We start from the raw sequence: 24,414 nt of genomic DNA on the forward strand, positions 1-24,414 counted from the left end.
TCCCAGACTTGCTAACGTGTCGAATATAGGAGAGCCATGGTAATTTGCCCGCCCCCGGTAAACTCATCACCTCTCTTAATTCATCCCTGTATTCTGCATGTTCTGGGGTAACCCACAGATGCCACCAGAATAGAAGGGGTCTAAGATTAGATTGTTCGGCAATGACCCTTACCCCCAGGTCCAGTCGGAGAGGCGTGAGAGGGGTACTCAGTGGGAAACTAAACAGTTGCCTGAGGAAGGTGTTTTCTGTCTGTGTGAGGCTCCCAGAACTGCGGTGGACCCATATTTCTTCTCCATACAGCTCCCCTCCCCTAGCTTGGACCTTGTATATTTCTATAGCAGGACTCACAGGTTTATGAAAAGATTTTCGGAAAACCTTCATTAGACCCCTGAAGATTGTGCCAATTTCAGGGTTGATTTTCTAATTTGGGCCCCCCAGTCCATAAATTCAGTAATGGTGATGCTGAGGTAATCAAAAGAGGATACTCTCTATAAGGGTTTGCCATTTAAGGATGAATTTGGTCGGGTGTTTTTAAGAGAGTTGAACGCCATGAATTGAATTTTTTTAAGGTTAATTTCAAGCCCTCTTTCCCTGCAAAACGCATCAAATCTATTTAGTACCCTCTCTATCCCCATGGGTGATTCAGATACTAATAGAGTATCATCGATAAACATCATATCTGGGATTTTGCGTGATGCCAACTTAGGGTCGTCCAAGTCTTTCTCGCTGAGCAAAAAGTCAACTAGCCCATTCATATAAAGGCTAAAAAGCGTCAGGCGAGTACACATCCCTGGCGAACGCCTCAAATAATGGAAATGGGGGCCGTAAGTTTTCCTTCCTTTCCATATCTCATTTGGGCATAGTTTCCCTCGTGCAACCGCTTCATGACTTGACACAGGTAGGGCGGAACCCCTAGCTCATGGAGAACTGCCCACAGCTTCTCTCTTGGGACCGGGTCGAGCTCTGAACCCTGCCTGAAGAGGAGTAAGCATTGTGTTCTCCTCCATCCAGCTCTGAAGCCGGAGCAGCAACACATGTGCAAAGATTTTTTGGGTCACATCTATAAGGCTTATAGGCCTATAGTTTGTTGGTAGCAACAGTGAGTCCTTTTTGTATATGGGGATTATTTTGGCTCCGGCCCAGCTATCAGGGATCTTCATCCCTTGGAGTATGGCATTGAATAGGACCCAGACATATGGTGTCCAGATGGCGGGTTCGCTGCGGAATAGGTCCCCTGGGATCTTATCTAATCCGGGAGCTTTACCCGGGGCTATTTTGGAGAGGGCGCCAGTTATCTCATTAAGGGTTATTATCGGGGTGTCATCCAAAGTCCTGTTAGTGAACATAGGTACAGTCGGATGATCGATCCCAAAGAACAACCCTTGGTGGCTAAGTCATCCAGAGACTCTACCCTTGAATAGAGGGACTCAAAATGGTCCCTCCATACATCTGCCTCCAGATTTGGCTCTATTAGTGATTTAGCCTCAAAACTGCCTGTGTTGACCACTTTCCAAAAGGTCCTCATATTGCGGGCACCCAGAGAGCTTCTCAAGGTGTCCCACTTGTCGCTTTCCCACACTTTTTTTTCCCCATTGACACTGGCCTTGTAGGCCGCTCTAGATATTTTAATTAAGGAACGGTCATTGGCCTTGATAGATGTGATCAGGGCTGTTTTGGCCTTACGGCATTGGCCGTTATACCAGGGGTGGGGGGGTTTACTATTTGGCCTGATGTTTTTTATAGGAAAGAAGAAATCTACCATGATTGCCATTAGCCTAGTATTGTTATGGGTGACAATCTGGGGATCAATTCTGGCGTCGTTAGTAGGTACAGATTTATTGCAATCAAGAGCACCGGAATGATAGCTTCATACAGGGAACCCAGTCTATCTTGTGACTGGTATATGTCTGCCCAACACACTCTCCTCCTACAGTTTGAGAGGGACAGCCTATCATCAGTGGGGAGTCTACCCCTGTGGCACTCCCGGGATTAAACTTGTTTAGTACTAGTACAAGGGCATTATGGCCACTATTGTGCCGTATCATTACTTTAAAGTCAATTACCCTATGCAAAGATTTGGAGTCGATTAAAATATAATCCAGTAAGAAGCCTCGCCCATTTCTAATGAAAGTGAAGTTGCTAGATGTATCGTATTGTGTTCTTCCATTGCATGCCCTTAAGGAGTATTTTAGAAAAAGGCAATTCATCTGGATCACCAGAGGGGACCAAATTTTAACTTGTGGACACATAGTCTCCGGGATGGCCCAGTACGTGTCTTCTTCACAGAGACTGCACTTAAGCATGTCATCTAATGGCTCAAACTGGCAGTTGAAATCCCCTTCCATAATGCTATGTTATGTTATGTTACGTGGATTTGTACTGTGCACAGCTGCCCCAGCTAAGGGGCGTCCTGGCGCATGGCAAGGTAACACGCAACAGCCACAAGAAACACAACAGCTAAAAAGAAGGAACCAGGTTAAAATAAGAGAGTTTTAATAGCCTTACGAAAAGAAAAAAGATCCTCCAACAACCGAATCCCCACCGGAAGGGAATTCCACAGTTCGGCTGCTTTAACCCGGAAGGAACGACCACCAACACGGCACAGCTTGTATCTGGGAGTGATGGTGAGAGCTTGGCCCAGAGATCTCAGATGCTGAGTGGGGACATACCAAGACAGGAGGTCCATAAGAATTTGAGGAGCCGTACCATTAAGAATCTTGAAGGCTAAACACAGTACCTTGAATTGGATTCTAGCCCTGACTGGCAACCAGTGCAACACTTTCAAAGTACTGGAAACAGGGCAGGATCTAGGAAGACCAACAATTGCTCTAGCGGCGGCATTCTGCACCCGCTGGAGGCGGGTGACTTCGGCCAGGTTAGCGCCCACCAGGAGAGAGATGGCATAATCCAGGCGCGATATAACAGTCGCCTGTATTACCAGCTGCCGGGTGCGGGGGTCGAAGAACTTCAGGACTGGACGCAGAGCCCGGAGGATTCCAAAGCAGCAGGCAGCCGTTTTCTTCGTATGCCCCACAAAACTGAGAGTGGGATCCATCCACACTCCCAAGTTTCTCAATTCCGTCACCGGAAGAGGGGCCGACCCAAGCTTCGAAGGCCACCACCTATCCCCCCAGAGATCCGCCCTTCTACCGATGATCATGATCTCGGTTTTCTGCGCGTTGAGCTGGAGGCAGTTGGCCTTCATCCAGCTTGCCACCGCCCTAAGTCCACTCTGAAACCTATGAACATATGATTGTTTGAAATGGTGACTAAAAATGACATTACTTCCTCTAGTGTTTTTGACTCCTGTCCCTGGCCAACTGGTATTGAGTACATGTTTAATAGGGCTATAGAGGTCTTGGGCGGGAAGTGCAAGAAGACACACAGAATATAATTTGAAGATGTTTCTATCTATCTTGCTGAGCAGCCTAGGTGAACTCCCACCCATGTGCTTAGTCCCCCCGAAAGTCTCCCTTTTCCACCAGATATGGCAGGAATATTGAAGATGGCAAAACCCGGTTTTGAAATGTCCCCTCTTGCCCACCTCTCCTGGAACATGCAGATGTCATGTTGGTCAGTGAAATGGCCCCATTCAGGGTCATCTATCTTGTTGTTCAGACCTGCTATTTTCCAGGATAAGACTCACAGACTTGGGCGGTCAGGAGAGTAGGTTTTATTGGCAGCTGGAGGGGTGGATTGAAGTGGAGACCCAATTAGTCACAGGACAGGGTCATTGTTAGATTTGGGGGTCTCTAGTTGGCACAGGTAGGTTGTTGTGACAAATAGGGACCCTCTCCTGTAGTCAGCATAAGGGGATTACACTCCTAAAATAACCCCTGCTCACCCCCTTGGTAGCTTGGCACGAGCAGTCAAGGCTTATCTCAGAGGAGTTGTAAGTTAAGCAGTTCTGACCAAATACAGTAACCCAGTGACAACACTACAAATGGACACCACACAGGTTTTATATAAAAAATAAGTAGACTTTATATAGAGTTACAACAAGACCATAAACGACAAAAATACACACTATGATTACTTTAAGATGGTAGATTTAAGCTTAGTTCAGTTCAGTTCTTAGATGCGACACTCTGCCTCAATGTACCTTAGGTTGCGTTGCACTTCCACGACAAGCAATGCCGCAGCGATGGGAAATGCGGCAAAGTTTATATACAAAGAAATAAAGACGTGAAGATCTTCCAGATGCAGCATGCTTCTCGGGGATGCGAGGAGTTCTCGGTTCGATACGTGGACTACAGTGGCGACATCCAAGATGCGACGGCAGCAGCTCCAGCGGCGACGCTCTTCTCCCACGATGCGTGAAGCTTCCGCTCGATGCGACAACTACAGTGGCGACATCCAAGATGCGACGGCAGCAGCTCCGACTGCGGCGCGCTTCTCGGGGATGTGAGGTGCTCTTCTTCGATGCAGTGCAGTGTGACAGCTCTAGCAGTGACACCCTCCTTCGGAGTTGCCACGGCAGTGACGGCGACACGCTCCTCTTCATTGCGGCATGCTTCTCTCTGATGCGGTGCAGTGCGACAGTTCCAGCGGCGACACCCTCCTTCGAAGTTGCGACGGCAGGCCCAGCGACGGCAACACGCTTCTTCTCGTTGAGTCGCGCTTCCAGCTCCTTGCGACACGCAGTACCTCAGAAAGCACAAAACAGCAGCAGGCAATTCCAAAAGAACTCTGGGGAGTGGGGGTTGAAGTCTGTTGTCCCTGAGACTTCAGCAGGAGGCAAACTCTCTTCCAAGCCCTTGGAGATCCTTTACAATTTGAAAGCAAAGTCTACAAAGTTCCTTTCTCCTTCCTTTGGCAATAAGGAAACCACTGCAGGCCAATCTCCCAAGCAGCAATTCAGCTTGGGAATAGTATCTCAGTTTCTTCATGTTCCTCTCCTAAGTAAAGGTTTCATCTTGTAGTCCAAAAGTGATCTAATTTCATGGGATCAGGGTCCCAATATTTATACCCCAAAATCCTTTGTTCTCTGAGGGGATAGGGGCCTTTGCCAAGTCCAAACCAGTTTCCTTTCACAGTGCAGGGCAAGCACATCAGACGGAGCCAGCATTGTGGAAGGCAAGTACAGTCCTGGAGCACTTTGTTTACAGGACTCCTTCTCTTCTTTCAGTGTGCAGGGCAGAGACATCAGCCGCTCCCCAGGGGGTGGAGCCAGCATTGTGGAAGGCAGGCACAGCCCTATTCAAGGTTCAGGTGCAACTCCTCCCTCCCAACTAGATGCAGATCTCTCTATTCACCAGTGGGTGACTCAGCCTGTCTCTTGGAATCCTCCAGCACTGTCACTCACAAAACCAGACAAAGGAATACACAACCTAGCAGAGGCAGGTTTGAATGGTTAGAGAAGCAAATACCTACGTTCTAATAGTGGTATTTGCAAACACAGATTACTAAAATTAAATTTACTAAAGGATGTATTTTATTATTCTATGCCCAGGCATACCAAACTCGAATTCCTACCATGTTCTTTGAGCCTGTTAGGATTATAAGCATGTAACAATCCAACAGCCCATTCTGACCTATGGAGAACATGTAGCCTTGCAATAGTGAAAAACGAAAATGGCTGTAATTCACTATTAGGACATGCCACACACATCAGGACTTGTCCTACCTTATACTTACAATGCACCCTGCCCTTGGGCCTACCATAGGGGTGACTGATATGAAGTAAAGGGAAGGTTTAGGGACTGGGAAGTGGGTGCACATGTCCAGTCAGCATGACAATACCAGACTGCACGCAGGCTCTGCAATGGCAGACACTCAGTGCACTGTACTAAGTTTTGACAAGTAAACCAAACATCCAATCATGGAATCACTAATCCATACATCAATTTACAACAGGGAGCACTTGCACTGTGGCACTAGACAGCAGTGACACAGTGCCCAAAGCATCTAACACCAGCAAAATTACATGAGGCAACAGAAAAAATGGAAGGGAGACCCACGGCAATGGTGCCAGGTCTAACAGTCATATTAAGTCCCTCATGGGTGTTTCTTGGGGATCCGCTCATGCTCCCACAGGTTTCTATTTCCCCTAACATTGAGCAGTGCCCTATATCGTTCTTGAAGGTCTCAGTTACCATCAGAAGGTTGCCCAACTGCACTGCCTGAGCCTCAAGTCAATCCACTCCTTCCAGGCTGCTAAATCTGTTTGTTGTGGAAATGTTAAAGATTGGTTGCCTGGTCCAATAGTGATCCAAAGCAGCTATATCATAGCTATGGTTTTCGTGTCTCCGGCCCCACCCATTATGCCTTATATCTTGGTGGACCCTCTCTGGGGAATAAAAATAACCCAGTGGGAGGGCTTGGATAGTACCCGTTTGTCTCCCATCCTCTCTATTTAAAATATATTTGACAACGCAAAGGTTTCTCAAATTCATCACTATACAGTCTCCTGTCCTTAGACCTCAATCCTAGCCATCCAACTATGAGTGTAGTTAAGATCTCTCCAGCTTCGTCGTATCAGAAGTGTCTGTGGTTGGCTAGCTATTGCATGCATTTGTGTTTTAGTTCTTGGTGTGGTTCATGTTGCCCCCTTCCCAGCTCTGGATGCCTACAAGGATGAGAACATATGGAGTTGAATATGGTGGTAGGTTTAAAAGTGGGGGGGGTTCTCTAGTGGCTTCTGTGCGTGTGGGAAAATCTACCCCTACCCGTTGTTTATTCAGCTGCCATTGCCTGATGTTGAGGTTGTTGGAGTAAAGGGGGTGGATTTGCTCTATTAGTGGTGGTGGTTATGGGCCTCTCTAGGTTGGCTCTAGTGGGGGCTGTTGATTGCTGTCTCTACAGATTTGGAACTTGAGTAGCTGGGCAATCATTATGTTTGGGGGCCGGGATGGCCCTTATGGTGTTCACAGCAGCCTTTTCTCGCTGTCCAGTGTCACGTCCGATATTCCCGTCTACTACCCCACTGTTACTTGTCCAGTCATTAGGGAGCGAGGCCAGCTTATCAACCCTTTCTACGAGTAACTTGAGTTTGTCCTTAAGTATGGTCTTTACTTGGATTTGCAGATCCACCACTAGCTTAGTGACCCACACTGGATGTTCGCTGGTTATTTCAATACTGTTTGCCGGAACTCCCGTCCCAGTGTTCCTATTGTCTATCTTATCTCCCATGGCTTTCTTCCTTCTTGCAGCTGTTTTTGCTTGTAATTTAAGTCTCCCTTTTGTAGCAGGCTATATAGGTGAATCCACCCTGGTTAGATCAGAGTTAGTTACTGCAGCTATTGGAGTGTGGGCCATAAAGTGCAGAGTGTAAGTGCAGTATGCCAGACAATGGGCACAAAAACTTAGGAAACAAAAGTGCAAGTGCGGGGGTGCAGGCGAAAACAGGCCCCAATGCGAATCTACATAGGGTTGGCAGTAACCCTGGGCAGAGAACTACGCTCCGCTCGCGGAGTTTGCGAATTTTTGGCAACTTCGCGGTGAGTGCGAAGTTGTCGACTACTTCGCAATCTACAGCGTAGCGTAGTAGTTTTTTCTTCCTCTAGCGCTCAATAGCATTCTCGCGTGCGCGGTAATGACTTACCGTGGTTCTGTGTTCGCTTTCTTGCTTTTCTCTCTTGGTCGCGTTCGCTACGATGTTTGGAATCCGGCCGCACAATCGACTGTGAGAACACGATAACGTCATTCGGACGCGCGTACACGTCATTAGGACGCGCGATCTTCCTTGCAGCGCCATGTTGGTAAGATCGCGTTTCCGAACACGCAGAAACTGCAATCTGGCACAGAATATCTCTCGAGCATGTTAAAACCTTCTCAAAAATGATCATTTTGCACAGGAAAATCCCTCAGATTGTGATTTGGCTGTATTTTTTTGGGCTAGGAGTTCTCTTTTTGTTTCTACTCTTTTTTTTTAAAGAGAAAGGAAGTGCCCCTGAGTCTCAAACTTCCTGTTCCAGTCCACCAGGCTCCTCCCAGTGCTTTGTCCATATGGTGTTCACTTTCATTTGGATTTGGAGCTGGAAGGATCACTCTTTGTGTACGTCGCCTGCATCATAGCATTTGATTGGATTTATTGAGGAATTTTGGATTTGAACTTTTCTTTTACAAGTAAGTTTGAGAATTGAGAATTGGTGTGCTGTAAATGTTTGTTTGGTTTGGGCTTTTTTTAACTACAGTTTTCTGTGCTTCTCAATCTTTCTTAAAAATTATTTTTGAGGGAGGCCTGTACTTTCATGAGGGGCCAAGTTGTATGTCTTTGAAATTTCATCCAGTGGGCCTAGAGGTACCCACGGGTCCAACCATGTTTCCGTGGTGTCAAACATCATGGATGGCATTGGATTCAATTGCAAACTCTGTTGTAGTGGAATTTCATTTTTTTTAGTAAAATTAGGTAACCCTAGTAGTTCATGTAGTTAGTGTAGGCCTGCTTGAGTTCATTTACTTACTGTGGGTGGCTTGGCCAGGTGGTGGTGGCCATTTTGTGTTGTAGCCACTGTGTTTTTTCCATAGGCCTCCAAGCTTGTGGCCTACTCTGCCAGTAGGCCCAAGGGTACTACTAGAGTCATCATCATGGGTGCATGAAAGTTGTTCAACTGTTATTGTGGTGTTTACGTTGTAAGTGTAACATCATGTAGGTCATGGATGGCTGTAGATTGATTAGAAAAATGTGTTTTTGGTGTTGAATTGCAGGTTTTGGGTGTGTGTCGAATAATATGCCTTTTTCTGTGCACTAGGTAACCCTAGAATTCAGCTCGCGTAGTTTTGGTAACTTTGCACAGTGCGACTACGTGACCTTACAGTTTCGGTCTTCTTCGCGCGCTCAATGTGCATGCTCGGGCACACGATAACGACATTTTGTACAATTCGCGTTGCCAAACACGCCGAATTTGCAATCTCGCGAGCAATATGTCTCGAGTTGCATAAAACCTTCTCGAAAATGTTGATGCTGTTCATTTTGCTAAAGAAACTCCTCAGGTTGTCATTTGGTTGTAGTTTTTGGAGCATGGGCCACTTACTGTTTCTGTCCTCTATGTACTTTGTTGTTTGAGGGTGGCCTGACCATGTGGGTGGCGGGGCGGCCATTTTGTGAAGCCAAGCATTGTCTTTTTGCCATAGGCATGTATTGTCTGTCTTCTCTTTCTTTTCATGTTGTTGAGGGTGGCCAGGCCATGTGGGGGCGGCCATTTTGTGTGACCTTCCATCGTGCTTTAGTTTTGTCACAGGCCTACAAACTTGTGATTTCTTCTGCCAGTAGGCCTAGAGTCCCAGAGGTAGTCAGCAAGGGTGCTTGATGTAGCGGTTTCCATTTTGTCTGTTGAATTTAACATCATTTAGTGCATGGGTGGCAAGGCATTGAATTTCCAAATGTGGTGTTTGGGGTGTAGTTAACTGTTTGGGTGTGTGTAAAAAACTGTAAATGCCTTTGTTGTTTGCGTTGTTGATGTGTTACTTTCAAACCTTTTAGCCATGGGGATTTTCTTTTTGGCATTAACCTGTGATGTGTAACAGGCATCCTCCTTTTTCTGGCCATATATGGTTATAGATAGACCTGCTTGAGTTTATTTAAATTACATGTACTTTCTTGTTGGTGGGCTGACCGTGGGGCTGGTGCCATTTCCATTTGGTGAAGCCATGCATTTTGCTTTTCCCATAGGCCTGCTTTGTCTGTTTTTTATTCATTTCTTATTTTTTTGATTCCTTTTTTTATTTTTTTGTGACAGCCTGTCCATGTCGTGGCGGCCATTTTCTGGTACTAGTAGCCACTGTGTTTTTGCCATAGGCCTCCAAGCTTGTGGCCTACTCTGCCAGTAGGCCCAAGGGTACTACTAGAGTCATCATCATGGGTGCATGAAAGTTGTTCAACTGTTGTTGTGTTGTTTAAGTTGTAAGTCTAACATCATGTAGGTCATGGATGGCTTTGGATTGATTAGCAAAATGTGTTTTTGGTGTTCAATTGCAGGTTTTGGGTGTGTGTTGAATAATATGGCTTTTTCTGCGCACTAGGTAACCCTAGAATTCAGCTCGCGTAGTTTTGGTAACTTTGCACAGTGCGACTACACGACCTTACAGTTTCGGTCTTCTTTGCGCGCTCAATATGCGTGCTCGGGCACGCGATAACAACGTTTTGTACAATTCGCGCTGCCGAACACGCCGAATTTGCAATCTCGCGAGCAATATGTCTCGAGTTGCACAAAACCTTCTCGAAAATGTTGATGCTGTTAATTTTACTAAAGAAACTCCTCAGGTTGTCATTTGGTTGTAGTTTTTGGAGCATGGACCACTTACTGTTTCTGTCCTCTATGTACTTTGTTGTTTGAGGTTGGCCTGACCATGTGGGTGGCGCAGCGGCCATTTTGTGAAGCCAAGCATTGTCCTTTTGCCATAGGCATGTATTGTCTGTCTTCTCTTTCTTTTCATGTTGTTGGGGGTGGCCAGGCCATGTGGGGGTGGCCAATTTGTGTGACCTTCCATTGTGCTTTAGTTTTGTCGCAGGCCTACAAACTTGTGATTTCTTCTGCCAGTAGGCCTAGAGTCCCAGAGGTAGTCAGCAGGGGGGCTTGATGTAGCGGTTTCTATTTGGTCTGTTGAATTTAACCTTATTTAGGGCATGGGTGGCAATGCATTGAATTTCCAAATGTGTTGTTTGGGGTTTGGTAAAATGTTTGGGTGTGTGTAAAAACTGTAAATGCCTTTGTTGTTTGTGTTGTTGATGTGTAACTTTCAAACCTTTTAGCCATGGGGATTTTATTTTTGGCATTAACCTGTGATGTGTAACAGGCATCCTCCTTTTTCTGGCCATATAGGGATATAGGCCTGCTTGAGTTTATTGTTTTCTGGCCTTCTTTACCCATGTACCTGTGATGAGTCCCCTTGTTGCTGGAAGCTGTGGTGGTAGTAGTAGTGTGCTGTTTTGTTTTTGACAAATTGGCCTGTGTCTTGCCATTGTTCCTGTTGGCTTACTACTGTTCATATCCCCATTGCTATCTGATGCAGGTCACTGATGCTGCAACCATCCGAAATGATGCACAAATTAAAGATAACCAAGTTCCACTTCCACTACATTTGCATTTAAGTTCTTTGCTATTATTACCCTTACTGAGTGTACTAATACTTCTAGTAATAATTAAAATTAAAGCTAAAAAAAATTGACATATTCAATTGATGTTATTCTGCCTTCTTTGCTTGTAGGTGCACAAAAGACTGAAGAGGAGGTGTCTGTCATGATTCATCACCTGGTCCAGTGCCAGATTGACGTCCTTCTGTATTACGTCACGTGTGGTGTGACTCACCTGACCAGACATCATTCTCAGCAACTTGTGCAACTGAGTGCTGCTGCTGACATCTGAAGAAGATGGCCCCAAAGAAAGCAGGTACCAGGTCCTCGAAGACCAAGAAAGTTGCTGAGAAGAAGAAGGAAGAACAGAAGAAGGAAGTGACACTTAAGTGTGGTGTTGACCCGAAAACCTTTGTTGGGAAAAAAAAGTACGCCTGCAGCAGCGGCGACCGGGGTTCAAGCTGGGGCCAGCACCTCCGCATCAGTGGGCCCAAGCCACCAACCCAAGGCCCAAGCAGATGCAGTAATTTCTTTTTCAGAAGGGGATGCTGCCAAGTACAAAACTGTAATAGCCGAGGAAGCCACTGATTTAGAAAACGAACGGCTCTCAATTAGAGGCCTGCCAGTGCCAGCCCAGGACAGTGCAAGTACTACTGAGCATCCTACAGAGTCAAGTTCTTCTTCACAGCATGAGAGCAGTGTGTTTGCTTCCCAGCAGTGGGGTAGAGGTAGGTAGCCAGGCTAATGATGGAAAGCAGTGATACTGAGCCTGACCTGAACTTATCGCTATCTCAAAGTAGTACACATTCCACGCAAGAGGGAATACAGCAGAAAAGTGGTGAACAACAACCACCGCCCGCAATAGTAGATGTTGATCCTGAGCCACCGCCCGCAATAGTAGATGCTCAACGAAAAGAACAACCACAACCACCACCTGCAATAGATGCTCACCGAAAAGAACAACCACAACCACCACCTGCAATAGTAGTTGTTCCACAACCACCGCCAGCAATAGTAGATGGTCAACGAAAACAACAACCACAACCACCGCCTGCAATGGTTGTTGTTCAACAACCACCACCCGCAATAGTAATTGTTGTTCCTCCCGAAGTCGAGGTAGTTCAGGAAATTGAGCCTGATGCAGAGCAAGAAGAAGAGGAAGCACCTCATGTAGGAGATCTATTGTTTTCCGAATCCCCACCAAGGAAAAGGAGGGTTAGTTCATCGAGTTCTTCGCCAAGCATCCCTTCTGATGATCTTGATCTCAATTGGGAGCCACAACAATCTGAGCATGAGAGGGAGAGACATCCCAAGAAGACCAGGCTAGGGAAAAGGAAGGTTCCAGGAAGCCTTACACTTATGGAGTGCGATGTTGAACAGCCGGATAATGATGGTGACGACGAGTCAGACCCAGTCATCAAAAGCATTACTCCTGGGCCTGAGGACATGGAGTTCAACATTTTAACCCTATCGAGAATGGCAGCGACTAGTAGGTATGTAGCACGCATACACCAACACAGGCTACACCAAAACTACCTCCAGTTTCCATTTTTACATTTGCACAGAGCCAGCTGTGTCCTACATCCAGCACAAGTTCCACCTCAGGTACTACTGCGCAGCCACATAGTGAAATTCCACACACAACCTCCAGTTCATCAGGCATTGGAAGTGGCACCTCTGGCAGGAGACAAAAGTTAAGCTCCCCAGTGTGGGACTTCTTTACAGTTAGCGCAAATGAGGACAACATTGCTATATGCTCCATTTGTCATTCCTCTGTTAGTCGTGGTAAGCTTGGCACCAACTATGGTACCGGAGGCCAAATGACCCATATGAAAAAACACCACCCAATCCAGTGGGAGGACCACCTACGTAATATAAAGCAGGAACCATTAATGTTGGTGGGGAAGCAGTAGAAGGTCCACGGGTCGAACAGGAAGAAGAGGGAGACATTCTATCTGGTAGTGGTACACTAAGTACCCCTGTCACCAGCACTGCAGTGGTAGAGCCCACATCCTCCGCATCAGCAACATCTCAGTGGCACCAGAGTAAGAGTAACCGGGAGACACCAAGGGGTATGGGTGCGAAGTCTGCGACGCGAAGTACTGCATCGAGCATAACTGAAAGAAATACCAAGCAGCGTACCATTATTAGCATGTTTAGGCAGGAGGGAAAGTACGAGCGCAACCACCCAATAGCACGTTTGTACAATGCTAAGCTTGCTAAAATGTTAGCACTGGACCTTCTCCCTTTCTTTTGTTGAAGGGGTGGGTTTCCTGGAATTTGTGACAACCCTCTGCCCAAAATGGAATGTTCCCAGCTGCTACTATTTTGCCAGAGTTCCTGTTCCAGCACTACACTACGACGTGCTGGAATTGCTTGGAAAAGCCTTGCAGCAGAGTGCTGTGCATAGTATCCACCTGAAGACAGACATGTGGACCAGTTGCCAAGCCACTGATTTCATGTGCATCACTGCCCACTGGATCTCTTTTTCAGGTGTTAAAGCCAAGATATCTGCAGGCATTAACACTACTTAGATTTTTACTGCTGCAAACATTTTGAATGAGTTTAACAGCAAGGTCTTTGAATGGCTGCGACCAAGAGGCCTTAACATTGGTTTTGTTGCCACCGACAATGGCAGTAATGTAGTTAAGGCCATGCAAGATGGTCGCTATTTCAGGGTCCCGTGTTTGGCACACTGCATTAACATTGCGGTTCAAGACTTTCTGAAAAATGAAAGCAAAGTCAGCAACTTACTGACCATTTGCAGAAGAATCTGCTCGCATTTCAACCGTTCTTTTAAAGCCCGGAAGCAGCTACGGGTCATTCAACGTGAGTATAAAATGCCAGTCAAAGCACTCATCCAGGAGGTATCAACACATTGGAACTCTACTTATTACATGCTTGATCGGCTGTTTGAGCAGTACATACCACTTAATGCTTATGTCATGACAATGACAAGAAGATCAGGGGATCCAGCTGTTATTAAAGCCATGACACTTGAGATGTGGCAATGGGACCTCATTAAATGCCTGACAGAGATGCTACTTCCTTTTGAGGTCTTCACACGTGCAGTCAGCAGGGAGGACTGTACTATGGGCCAAGCTATCCCATTGTTGTACATGCTAGAGCAAGAGCTGAAGGAGGTGTTTGAAACATACGAAGGTGTTGAAGGAAAACTTGAAGCATGTTATTTGGCGAAGGCCTTAGCCGGCCGCTTATCTGAGAATACAAGGATTCAAAATAAGATTGTGTCACATCAACATTACATTACTGCCACAATTTTGGATCCACGGTACAAATTATTTGTGAACAGTAATGCAGTAATTTCTTTTTCAGAAGGGGATGCTGCCAAGTACAAAACTGTAATAGCCGAGGAAGCCACTGATTTAGAAAACGAACGGCTCTCAATTAGAGGCCTGCCAGTGCCAGCCCAGGACAGTGCAAGTACTACTGAGCATCCTACAGAGTCAAGTTCTTCTTCACAGCATGAGAGCAGTGTGTTTGCTTCCCAGCAGTCACCAACACAACCAATAACAACAACAGCACCAACAGGATCTGATTCATCAGACACAACCAAAAAAATAGCTGCTTGATTTCTACAGAAAGGGATGGGTAAGTCCGTTGCTGTCGCAAAGCCAAAAGAGGACGAGCAAACCGGAGCACCACTGAACATTGAGCGGTTGGTCCAGGCCTATCTGGATGACACAACAGAGGTGTTCATGGAGCAAAGCCCATTGGTGTATTGGTATAGGACAAGAAGCCAATGGCCAGTGCTCAGCAGGCTGGCGATAAAGTATCTAGCTTGCCCTGTAGCAAGTGTCTCTTCTGAGCATGTTTTCAGTGCTGCTGGTGCCATTGTAACTGTGAAAAGGACCAGTCTCTCGCCCAAAAGCGTGAAGAGGTTAACCATGATCAAAATGAATCAGCACTTCATACCACCAGACTACAAAATACGTGAATCACAGCTGGAAGAGGAGAGCGAGTCAGAAGACATAACAAGTGGGTTACATGACCTACTTCTGTCAGGAGAACCACCAGGGTTTGAGGACGAGCTCCTCTTCCCTGACAACTAGGCTTTTAAATTGTTACATTCTCCCTTCCTTTATTTGTGTGTATCTGTCTTTCTGGTTCAAACTTCAAAACCAACACCATCTTCCTTTCTCTTTTAATTACCTATTGGAGTTGCCCATCAGTGCATTTACTGTGCACTCCACTCCTCAGAGTCCTGCTCCATATTCCTGACTCACCCTAGATACATTTCCATCTTGCCATACATTGGATGGAGATGGACAATAGTGCAATAATGTAGCCTCTAACAGTCTCTCCATAACAAGTGAAACGTACGTGACTATAGCCATCTTCTGTTTTGCTTCCAATCTGAAATGCATCACTGTCTTAAGGCTACCACCTCTGTCTGCAGGCATACACAACTCTTCAATGTCAGAACTTGAGCAGGGCTCCAAAATTAAAGTAAACTCGTCATCACTTTCAGAAGGCTCTGCTGCATCTGTGATCTGACAGCCACAAAGAAGAGAAAGACAGGTATATGAAATGAATGATGCCATACATTGCATTGGATGCTTGCCGACTCAGAGCAAATGTGCATGTAGTAGAACTATACTAGTAGTTTAATATAATAACAAAGTACTTGTGTCTCAAGTGATGGTCAATGTTTCCATGTTGTTTAATAATATGTATCCAATTGTACTCCTACTACAGCAGGTGCAGTCTGGACTTAATCGTAGTCACTCACTACAGACCGAGTTGCTGTTGGTGGTCTGTTGGAGAACACTTACACGTGCCACACCGGATAATGATGACCACCATACCATCTTTGCACGCTGTCAGTCAGTTTGATCTGAGATGATTGATGGAATATGTTCAGGAAGTGGAATACAAGGTAAACACACAACCAATCAACAAGAACCGCAGCAGACCTAGGCTACATGTGTGTGCAGTGGTGGAATAGAAAGAGGTATGATTGACTGACAATAGTGCATTGATTTAATCACTTGTTTTAGAAAATGCTAGGTTGCTGTATATACCTTTTGTCTGAAACTGTGAAAAATGTAGGTAAATGGAGTTTGGGCCACAGAATCACGGCCCGGTGTTGTGGTGTGGTCCTGTAACTGTTCTGTGCTGGCTCCTACCTTGTTGTTCTTTTCGATGACTGCTGTGCAACTAGAAGAGTAGAGTTAATCAATTTATCCAAGCATCCTCAGTCTGAAAATCTTCTCGCTCACAAGTCTTGCCTTTTTTGCACTACACCGTCATTGATTTTTATGTTTTCATTCAGTTAACTTATTTTGTAATACCCCATTTCTTCTTTCATCCACACTTACCTGCCGGCCTTTTACCCAGCGCTATTATACGTGGAGCAACAACTCACACTTACCTTACCAATCCTCCTCATCATCCAGCCAGAGGCGCCCAAGAATGATATTCAGTCACAGTTTCCATGGAAGGGAGGACAAAGATGAATGACGAGATACAACTACACATTTAGCCCTGGATAATACATTAACTTTAGTATCATTTTCATAATTTTCTTTGATTCCTTTTTCCTCTTCATTTATTTTACGCTTGTGTTTGGTAATTGATTGTTCACTTAAACTATTTCTTAATTTTCTTTGCTAGCTTTCAGCCCGCTACATCAGGTATTACCGTTTCTCAGAGGGCATACAGCCTATGCAAAAGTCATATTCATATCATATATAGGAAATACTTCTTTTGAATTGTGTAGTAGTAGTTAAGTAAGTACCACTTATTATTAACCATCAAGTTATAACTTATCTTCGTCATGCATCCATTTAGTTTTTCTTACTTAACTTTAGATTTATTGGGTAGTAGTGGATCATCAATCATCGCCTTCATTGTTTTGCTTTTGTTGTCTCCATGTGTACTGTTTTTCTTTGTCAAACCTTTCCCCAAACCCCCGTTCCCATCCATTCATCAAACCCTAACCCTCTTCCCCCGGGCTGTGTGGTTTTATATTGAGGTGTGATGTTACTACATTAAATCTACATCAACAATTGATCACACGCTTGCTGGGGCAGATGTGGTGAAAGCAACACTAATGAAATCAAATATTAACGAGGCAGGGCGAGGATCCTCTTCTGCTTGCCCACCCAAGATCACTGTATGTACTAGTGTACAAGGCAATTAATTTCCCAAAGTGACCAAACGAATACATCTAAATAATTGGAGGCATTGTTTGAATGTAATTTTACAGCATTTAAGTTTACGAATTGGATTGTGTTTTACTGACTCCTTCAACACAACTACATTTATCTTCTTGTACTTGGCAGTCCCCGACACCATTGATTTCTTTGAGTTTAGCACTAGCAGTTGCAATATTGTTTGTATTTTTTTGGGTCAGTCTTATGTACTGTATTTTTCTACTTCTCCCACATTCTGTCTCAGGCAAATGACTGTCTCTTTGTTTTTGTTTTCCAATGCTAGTGCCAGTGTCTAGTCTACTACTACCATCACACAACCACGGCATATTCTCCGTTGTCTTGGGAAACCATGCAGCCCTTGCAGTGCCAAACTTAATCATCATCAATCACAGGTAAGAAGAGAAGTTTGCTGGGAGGTATAATGGAGGAGAGACTGGTAGCAAATAGGACAAATATAAATCAGTGATGGGTACCGCATCTATCTGTTTGCATGATGTTGTTACACATGTGGTCAATTAATAAATTATTTCAATCAAACACTGGCCGGTGCCCTGCATGTAGAGTATGTTGCAAACAACAGGGTTGTACCCATGCAGTCAAAGGGACCTGGGTGAGTAGACGTTATGGAAAGAGGGGTCCCAGACTAGAGAAAGCAGTCAATATACAGTATAACAAAAGTTTATAGATAAATGAAGAGGATGAACAAATCACAAGTACAATGTTTATTATTCACACTGTACTTATATCAACCTTTTTATGGTTAAACATATCAAAGGGGACATTATTTTCAATTTTTCAGTGATTTGGTGCCCATATAGGAAGGAGGGAGCGGGGGAGTGCTGAGTGAGGGTCAAGGGAAAGTTGTGACTTAGTATTCACTAATATGTACTACAAACAACATACATTTCAGTTCATGTATATATTCTTCAAAATGGTCCCCAAGGTACAGGGCATGTAGAGTAAGCCTTGTGAAGTACAACAGTAATCCCACCACAAAACAACATCATATGTGTACGTTGAAAATAAATAACATTTATTCATGTACATAAACAAATATCCTCCTAGTCCTAAGCCACCCCTATCCCCAACCTAACCACAACCAATGTCCAAGTCCAAAGAATGTCCCACAAAAATAACCCCTAATACCCAATTCCCACCCACCAACAAAAGTATTAAAAAAGGGGCAAATGAACAGGGTCCATTATAATCGGCCGGCTTTAAGGTGTTTGTCCACAAATATCTTGACACGCTCCTCTAATTGATCCTCCAGCTTTGACACCCGGAGGAGAATCTGTTGCCGAAATGCACAGCACCTACATTTGCATCCATGATGTGGGGGGAGGCAGATGTTGTTAAATGCTGGCGGTGAGCGGCTGCCTGACCACGGCACCGTACTCCTGCAGGTGGGGCCTGGCTGGGGCCTGGGGCATTGGAGAGGCAGCAGCTGCTGCCGCTGCCTCTTCCTCCTCCTCCTCGGCCTCAGCCACCAGCCGGCGGTACTCCTCCACAATGGCCTGTAGTTTCCTTTGCTGGGCCCTGGCTGCCAACTCCTTCCTTGATGGTTTTTGGGAAGGAGTATGAGTACCTATATAAAAAACAAAATAGAATTGTAACTGAAACTCTTCCAAATTAATTCAACACATAGTGGCATAGTAGCACTACCAAGTGCAGTGCATACAATTTGTGGCAACTTTTAGTATCTATCTAATCTATCCTCCTGCTTTCCCTGCCTGTAACATTTGTTGAAGTTTTTTCTGGAATTATACTTGCCCTAGTACTATGGGTGGACTTGAGTACACAGAAGAACACCAGTCTTTTTTGTATCTCCTTTTATATTTTCAAAGTAGGACTCTGCTTCCAGTGACAGTCTCCACCTATGAGGAATACAATACATTTAGGGGGAAAACAACCAATAAAAATAAATGTCTATCATTCTTTATTATTGCCTTAGCTGGTTTCACTTTCACCAACAACCACCCATGCGTCCACTCCTTCCTTGCCTTGGGTTTCATTGACACAAACTCCGCTCATGATGCTTGCTATCCACTATATCCATGCACCCATATTGTTTTGCCCAACCAGGCATGCATCTTCTTTCACCTTCCAGTTCTACACATCCTTCAACAACCCATGCATCCGATTCATATCAGCCACGTGCATGAACCTTCCAAAGTATCCTTCTATGGTAGTCTTATTACATCTCTTTAGTCCTTCCTCCTTCCACCCTAGTTCACTTCTTTCCCTTTTTGTTCAACACATCCCTCAAGGTCATGTAAATGTGTGTATACTTGTAAAGTGCACTGCCGCCCCATCTCGGGCCATCATGGAGCTGTATACGGCTATGGAACTCATCGTGACTTTCCCTGTGAGATTACCCCTCTAGGGCACCCCCAAGGTGAAGCCAGGCATCCCAGCGCTGTTGGGGCCGTTGTGGAGATTAAGCAAGCTATTGCCCAGAGTTGCAGAGTGGGACCCATGATTAGAGTAGGCATCGAGGTGAAATAGCATGGACATTGAGCCCAAGACCCTGCCGTGTCGGGAATTGAACCCCGATCCCAGGTCTGACCTCTGCTTCAGGGTCTGCGGCTTCTAACCAGTGAGCCACACTTCTCCACTCATCTGATCTGACTTTTAGTCTTCTCCATAACTTTCACAGCTGAGTTGGAGTCTGATAGTAGAGGCCTTGTTTACGCAACTCACGCTGGTAATGCTGCAAAGGGTGTCTTCTTTAACCATTGTATATTGTCCAGTACAATTTCAAATTCATACTTTCTTAATAAGTCTCATAGCACAGTGAGGGAAATGTTCCCCTTCCACCTAGTAATGCAAATAAGTAATGAATATAACTTACCACCGCCCACCGCTGAAGTTTCCTCCCCCACTGGTGCTACTGCAGGTGCCGCAGCCACTGTCCCCTCATGGATGGCATTAGTATCGCCGCTGGCCCCGTCGGCACTGGTCGTTGGTAGTGATTGTGCACCTATAAAAGCAAGTACACCTTTTTAGATGCCTGCACACCTCCCCCTATTTTACTAGTTGTACTTTTTTCACCAGGAAGGAAGATTGAAAAAACAGTTACGTACAACATAAATCATTGTAAGTGTAACTAGTCCAAATTGCGTACTACTGTACAACAGTCATTAGACAGAGTTTAGTTTTACTTTATTACATTGTCCCTAGGGTCATCTAATCTCTACTCCTACTCTAGTCTTTGGAGAGTTAGCCTGAGCCATGTCACCATTTTAGATCCGGGTCTACTGTTTTGCCCATGTTACCTAGCAGCTTGTTGCACAGTAAGAAAGACACCTTTGAGGCCACATGAGTGTTGCATACAACTAAAGAGGTTGACAAACCAGTATTGTTAATCCCTTTTGCTTATCCATAATGTTACACTGTCATGTATTCCTATAGGTTCTGAATCGATCCCCCTATTCCTGACCCTATTCTGGTTAAACTAACTATCAAGTTAACTAACAGTCAGCCCATGAGGCAAGAAAAGCCCCCATAGTGCAGATACCGTTATCTGACGCAGTCACACTACGGCACAGGAACGTGTTATCTGATTAGGTCATAACGCTTGAGATCTAATTAGACAAGCGACATTCCTCCAGCCCCTGATAAGGCATACGACGTTCTCATAACAAATCAAACCTATGACAACCTGGAAAATCCGTGCGGCCATTGTTTTGATTTCACAGAGAACTTCAGTAAAATAATGTGCTAACGAGCAAGTCGTATGACATCTTTATTGACGCATCTATGTCCATCCTTACGTCAATCTCGGCACCTTTAAGGTATAAATATTGCCGATCTTGCCCTATGCAAACACACGCGTGGTGACGAGACGGAGCAGCCATACTTGCCGAAGCCCAGAAGCAGAGCAGACCCCGCTGGCAGCAGCCCCGCCTTCCTGACGCGCTGAGAGAAGCTGCTTTCTCCTGCCGAGAATCCAGCACCGGCGTTTTCGGGCAGCCCTCGCAGGCAGCCTGGAATATCGAGAGCAGAGAAAGAGATACCATTCCTCATTCATCCTAACTTCCAGGTACAGAACTGAATAACCCCTCACAGAGAATTCTTTAGTTATTCACTTGGCAAAAACAAACTTAACTTTCTATTCCCGCCCACGCATTAGACTTAGGTCAGGTACACGGGGTAGGCGTATTTAGAAACACCAGTTGAGTACGTTTAGTCAAATGTATATGTGTATGTAAATATATTTTAATCATTTTAAACATCATATGGCTCAGAAACCATATCAATGTTTTTACAGTATTATTTTATACTATTGCTTTTAATGTATGCACTTTACTTAACTATAAGTATTGCAATAATATCGATCCATTTCTCTTGTACGAGAAAAGAGACTGATCAATAAATAACACCTTTTTATTGAACACGCCCGTCTCTTCCTTTTCTCTACAATCTGATGAGACTAAGAATGCACGTACTGACTGAGTAAAATAATTGCCTTGTGCTCACACGACTCTGGAGATACACTCTTGATTAGGGGAGAGCAAAGTTGTCATGTTCTATGGTTGTCAGAAACTAAATCCCTTCTTGTCTAATCAGGGGAGTTAATTCTTTCCTGAACATTCGAGAAAGTTTCTAGCGAACTCTGAGCTACGCTGGCAAACCCAAAACTTAAGTCTAGTATCGACAGTAGTAGACCTAGTTAACGTCTGGCCTAGGCCTTTACTGCTGTAGGTATTATTCCAATGCGCAGAGCCTATTAGGAAGATAGGAACTACACTACATGGCGCCCAACGAGTTTGGAAAGGGCGATAAAACTAACGTAAGACATTTAGAGTAACTCAGTCGTGCTTTCTCACTCAGACCCCTTTTCCCAAATACTCCAAAGACGTCTGGAGTGGGTGAAAGGTAATATCCTCCAAAACCTCGCAGGAGGGAACTCCTATGTAAGGTTCTTGGTTTAGTCAACGTTGAAGGATACACTGTTCCAAAAAATTGTGCATCTAATCTCTGTTCCATAAGAAACCTGATCTGCAAACAAACATAATACCATCCTGTCGGTAAAATGGGAGACAGTGATGAAGAAAGAGAGGCAGTTAGATTAGCAGCTGAAATAACAGCAGCAGATACTGCACTAAAGGATGCAGACGCGGATATAATACTCATTCCGGTCAGCAAAAGGAAATCTATAACCTTAAAACTTATAGAAAATGGACTGACACCTAGAGGTGGCACAGTCATATTCGTAATTGAGGCACACGAATATCGGCAGACAGAGGTATACTATACATGGATACATTTTCCAGCAGCAAATGCTGTAACAAAGTACTTCCACTATTACAAAATAGAGGTTCCACCCGACATTTACACTCCTTTCGAGGAGGTGGAAGTACCACTCAAATTCCAAGAGCATTTGCTCTTATTTGATGGCGCCCTAATACATAATAATCACATCACCAGGCTCGGTCCTTTAGGTAGACCAGGAGCAACGTGGCCGGTCTTAGCCGGATACACACCACACCCAGACATCGAAGGAATGTCTACTGGAGAGCTGTTAATACAGCTAAAACAATTACTAAAAATTCATAGACAATTAGTCCAGTATGTAATGCGGACTTCAACAATTCAGCCAGCGATTAAACTTCCACAGCTGACCCCTCACCAGGGGAACACAAATAAAATCACACCACAGAACATCCAATCCTGCCTAGGTAAAGTTCCGGCTAAACGGGAACAGATACCATTCTGGTTGGCACAGAAAATAACCCAAATAGAGGCGGTGTTTCCTGACACCACCCCGCTAGAAAAACACAGGATTCTGACTATATGTCTCCCAATGGGAATCGCACCACACATAGAGGACTGTGACACTTGGGGTACAGTCTTTGCTTCAATCTACACAAAAACGCACGGTGTTCCATCCATTTCGGTAATACCAGATGTGCTAAAACAAATTCAAGATGAATACGGTCCAGAACCAGCTTTAACTCTTGGTATGAAATTACTGAAAGACTTCAAGCAGGTCTCGGCTATATTATTAGCCAATATAAAAGATGAAGCAGCAAACGTGGCGATCCGCCAGAGGTTAAAAGAGACAGATATAGCAGACCAACCAGCTGAAATTGCCAGAATCATAGAAAAATCTTATGAAGAACTAGGTAGAGATAGTTTAGGTGGAATACCAGTAAAACCGCAACTGACTGAAAGTCCAGAAAAAATATTTTTTAATAATAATTCACCAAAAAAGAACTGGGATGGAAACAAACAATCCAATCCAAAAGAAAAGAAATTCCAGTCCCGAGGAAGGTCTCCCAGGCGAAGGGAGAAATCTCCGAACCAGAGACACAGGTCACCCCAGAGTGACCCCTCTGGGAAAAGATATAACCTTAGAAATAGGGATAATATTAAAAAACCTGATAGATATCAAGATATTGATACACGTCCCTCTCAATCTTTTCAGACTTCCTCGCAGAAATCGGAAAGAAGAGGACGATCAGAACAAAGAGAAGAGCACGCCAAGTCCAAAGACAAGGAACCTGCTCAACAAAAAAAGAAATTACAATTTCCAAAAAAGAAGGTAGCCAGTATCAAGGTAGTTAACAATGCCGAGAATACTGAGGACACAACTGAAAAACGGAGAGTGGGCTCAGACAATGCTAGACAGCGCAGCAGAAGTGAGCATAGCTCGCAAAGTCCTTATGAATCATCTGGAGACTGTGGACACGAATGAATATCTTCAAGTGGAAACTGCAGACACCAGAGTTAGCAAACCCCACAAGATATACGAGATAACATTACGTATAGAGGGAGATAAGACTAGGAAAATAAGGGGACTATTTTGGGATAACCTCTCCAAGGGCTATGATATCCTTCTAGCTGAAAAAGACTGGCCACCAGAGTTTGTCAGGGAGTGCCCTCATGGCGAAGAAGTAATTATGCCTGCCTTCTCGAATCAAATCCCGATTCATAAAAAATACACACTTGCTAGAAAGTGGGCAGTGGCCTTAGCACCTGCTTTATATAAAAATCATGTAGGATGGGATGAGGATTCTCCTCCTCACAAAATCCAGTTAAAATCACAACCTACTGCACAAAGGCAGTACCCAATTAAGCAAGAAGCTAAAAAACAGGTAAATGAAATACTAGATCAGCTAGAATACCAGGGGGTGATTGAAACTTGCACCTCACAAATGAACAATCCTTTGTTTCCGGTCTCCAAACCAGACAATTCATATCGTCTAGTTTTGGAT

Source organism: Lissotriton helveticus, chromosome 1_1 (genome assembly GCF_964261635.1).
Source record: "Lissotriton helveticus chromosome 1_1, aLisHel1.1, whole genome shotgun sequence".
NCBI classification, from domain to species: domain Eukaryota; kingdom Metazoa; phylum Chordata; class Amphibia; order Caudata; family Salamandridae; genus Lissotriton; species Lissotriton helveticus.